The sequence below is a fragment of the Diorhabda sublineata genome, chromosome 5 (genome assembly GCF_026230105.1).
Source record: "Diorhabda sublineata isolate icDioSubl1.1 chromosome 5, icDioSubl1.1, whole genome shotgun sequence".
Classification (NCBI taxonomy): Eukaryota; Metazoa; Arthropoda; class Insecta; order Coleoptera; family Chrysomelidae; genus Diorhabda; species Diorhabda sublineata.
The window spans coordinates 17,843,257-17,847,384 of NC_079478.1; the positions used below are offsets into that span (position 1 = coordinate 17,843,257).

Consider the following 4,128-nt stretch of genomic DNA (forward strand, 5'->3'; position numbering starts at 1 on the left):
GTAAATTGCCTAAGGTAGTAGACTAACAAACAGAAACGGATTGCAATGCAGGACCTGCTATATGAAAAAGATGCAGAGTAAGTAATTTTATATAAATGCTTGATATTTTCACTGCTATATCGTCTAGATAAATAATATATCTTTGTAACTGTGTAATTAGACATAAGTTGTGACTTTGCTCGTAGAATCACGCTCTTCATTATATGAATGCCTTCAAGTACTCGTCTGAACCTGTTGAAATTATAAAATTTTCACAATTAATGTTTACACCTGGTATGTTACCACACTGTTATACTTGTTTCTTTCTATATTTAACAGTTTATAATTAGTAAATCTGAAAGACATCAAGATAAAATATAATAATAGGAGTGTCATTATTTTGTTGACAGTCAACTTGACCTAATAGTTGTTAAATAACTATTATCAATGATAATCTCTAAGATCCATTGTTTTGAAACTATGCATAACTAACCTTCATCGAAATTAGTTACAGGCCCTTCGTTATATTAAAATCTTCACAGTTTATTTGAGTCGAGTTATTTGTTTCTGCTGTATGAGTTTGTTCTTTGTTTGAGTTTGCCGAAATTGTAAAAAATTGTCACAACCTAACCAGTCTCAATATCTACTAGCGACATCTGGTAGGCACATAGTCAACTTGGTTAGTTTATATCGTTATTTGACAGCCATATTGAAATTGAGAAGTAATGAATCTGAAAGAAATCAATATAAAAGATTATTCACATCAGTCTTGTTATTTTGTTAGCAGACAGCTTAATTAACCCATTGTCACATCAGTCTTGTTATTTAATTAGTAGACAGCTTGATTAACCCATTGTTATACCTTTTATTTTTGGTATAAATTATGATTAACTTTAACTGTTTCATTATGTTGGAATTATGAAAAATTTTACAGCAGCACCTTGCATTTCATAATGCCGTGATGCCACTTACTAATAGTGTTTATCTCTTAATTTTACTTTTGACAAATAATTAGATATATGTTTCGGCTGGTTACATAGTCGTGCATTTAAAATTGAGGTTTGTAGTCCGTCTAAACATATTTGTACATGTAAATTTAGCTCAAAAAAAAGTTTTATGATTTACGAGTACTATGACAATATCAACTTTATTTCTTGATTCTCCTCCATGGACAATATTCCCTCTCTTGCAGGCAAGGCTGTCTATGGGATCCGGTGTGTATTTTCAGTAGTTATTAGGTCTCAATAGTGCATAAGCGTTGTAGTACGTAATTTGGATAATAACAATCTAAACTCGTGCAACATTTTCTATAACTTACCCAAAAGAAAATTTTCGATACTTCGCATTCGCTTCCTAATACCTTGATAAACAACTCATGAAAGTTGATCAGTTGAAAAATCCCCATACCTCCCGATATTCACACTGTTGCAGCTCTATAATCTACGACGACCCACGTTATAGTCCCGGCATCGGCAGTCTAAAACAATTGCGTGATTAAATTGAAAGGATTGCAGCATTCAGTTCAGACCAATGCGAAATACGTTAGTTGAGTGCCGAGTAAATAGCTCTTATTTGCGACTTTCCGAACTGTCTAGTTCTTAAAGACGATTAGAACTGAATAACAATATACTATAATAGAGCGTGTTTGATTTTGTGCAGTATAAAAAACGTTTAACTTGATAAATACCAAGAGATTTTGTTAATATATAGGAATAGAAGATGGAATTTAAAACGAAAGATAGGCCATTACCAAATATTCTTATAGGAAAATTTTGGTTTTGCTTATTGGTTAAACTATATATGTATGTCGAAAAATAGGTATACGAGGATAGTTCCACAAGTACCTGGCCCAACATTTTTAACGTAATTAATTAACTGCCGACATTAACTCTTCATCGCTGGAAAATATTTGAACACCGAACCATTTTTTCAAGTCTGGGGAACAGAAAATAATCCCAGGAGCTAAATCAATGAATACGGTGCAGGAGATAGCAATTCAAATTTTGGCCATTGCAATATGATGAAACAACATTTTTTTCTTAACCAAATGCGCCTATTGATTTCTTCGCTCAAACGTTGCAATAAGTTCGCATAATACTTGCCGTTGATAGTTTTTCATTCTTCAAGATAGTCCATGAAAAATTTTCAACGTGTGTATCAAAAAGCCGACGCCAAGACCTTGCCTGTAGATGGAACGGGCTTTGCCTTATTTGGAACCGGTTCTCCCTTTTCAGTCCATTGTTTTGACTGTTCTTTTGTTTCATCCATGGTTATGAAATGGCGCAAAAATTTGGCTTCATATCTGTGATACATTTCCAAACATTTTGTGCACAGCTTTCTCATCTTCAAATTTTCAGTTAATATGCGATGTACCGCACTTTTTGAAATGCCTACTATGTCTGCTAGCTCACGCAGTTTCAGTTGAGTTCATCCATTAACGCTTTGTGGATTGTCTCCAACATTTCTGGAGTCATCACCTCATTTGGTCGACCACTGCGATGCTGGTCTTCCCCTCGGTGAAACTCTGCTAGCCAATATTTTACTGTTAATAACGAAGGAGCTTACTCAGTCTAGAATCTAGTTCAGCTTTTATATTGGCTGGGCTAATGCCTTTCAAATAAAAGTATTGTATCACTTAATGACAACCAATTTTTTCCATACCTACAAACTCACTGTAAACGTTCATTATTAATGGCTATCAAACAAATACTAAAAATTGTAGCGTCTTCAAACTTGAAATATATGCGGTATAGATTGTGTACGTTCTAATACGGTGGTATTTTTCAAGCAACTACCGCCATCAGGTACTTCTGCGACCATCCTCGTATATTAATGGTGCATTTTGTGTGGCATTTAAATTGACTCTTTGCGGATATGATGAAAGCGAAAAATCCGATAATCTTGTCTTATTTTTTTGCTTTTCACTTCAATTAGATGCAACTCTAAGTAGTCCCGAAGTATAACTTGGCTTAGTAGACAATCTCAATATGTTTAAGTTACTGGAAGTGTTAATTATGTTTAAAACATATGTTACAAACGTTCGAACGATCCATTATTTCAGCATGGAAACTGATAACATTAATAGAAATTCGACACAGGTAAGTTATTTGGAAAGATAGCAGACCATCTAAAATTTTAACCACGAGCCGATAGTGGTTATCAGTAAAGAAAAACGACCGCAGACTAAAATTTGGCGTCAGGTGTACAGTAACGCTACCTTACATCGCAGAAACAAAGCAAATATTACAAAATACCGTATACTGGGTGGTAGTAGATAACCGCCCATTCCAACACCATATATAGGGTACCACCGCGGCACCACATCTTCGAATGAAGTTATTGGGAATGTGTAATATTCGTGTCAATTGACAAAACATTATTACGAAATTTGAGGTGTATCAAAATGGTTTTTATATCTTTCAATATATTTTTGTTTATATAATAAAATAAAAACCTCAATTGATCTAATTATTTTTTATCCTAAGGAAATAGACTGTTTAAAAGAAAAAAATGATTATTGAAATTAATAACTTACTCATCCTCCCGGTTTTACGTAGACTCTCCACTGTCATCCCGCATAACTAAATTTTCGTATCGTTCACATGTACACAGAAACATCTCGTCAGTTAATAAATAAATTGAACGATGAGTTGATCAGAATAATACATCAGGGCAAATAAAGTAGGTAATAAAGGTGTAACTTTAACTATAGCGTTTAAACTCTGGTCACTTACTAATTCAAATATTTCTCATTCAACGTTAAGTTAGTAGAAAGAGAGAGATAGAGGTTAAGTGATTCGACCCCTTGTAAATTGAACGTCTGCTAGTCGGTAATTGACGAAATAAACGGTTTTGTAGTTCGGTAATGTTGAATAATTACAAGAAAAACAATTATATTACACGGATTGTCCAGGTAGGTGAAACATTATCTTTTGAGTTATCTATAATATCTCAAAATAGGAGGATCTTAAGTATTTTCGATCTCAACCTAAAGATGTCAGCATGCTTCAATATGAGATAGAAAATATATTCGCGCATGCGTTGAGAGATTCTTACTCAAATTTCAGCAATCTTGGAGGCACAGTTTTTGTTTGTCAATCGTAAAAGTGAGTCGTTGTGAAGGATTTTCTGGAGACTCTGTACTATCAT

The 4,128-nt window shown here is 33.8% G+C and overlaps 1 long non-coding RNA gene across 1 annotated transcript; it reads right to left on the minus strand.

Annotated features, from left to right (window-relative positions):
• Positions 1 to 545: 545 nt before the first annotated feature.
• Positions 546 to 3,636, minus strand: LOC130444133 (uncharacterized). Its single transcript, XR_008909914.1, has 3 exons — positions 3,515 to 3,636; positions 1,298 to 1,456; positions 546 to 710 (listed from the first exon to the last, which is right to left on the minus strand). It is a non-coding gene; the product is annotated as an uncharacterized LOC130444133 (long non-coding RNA).
• Between the last annotated feature and the right edge of the window lie 492 nt (positions 3,637 to 4,128).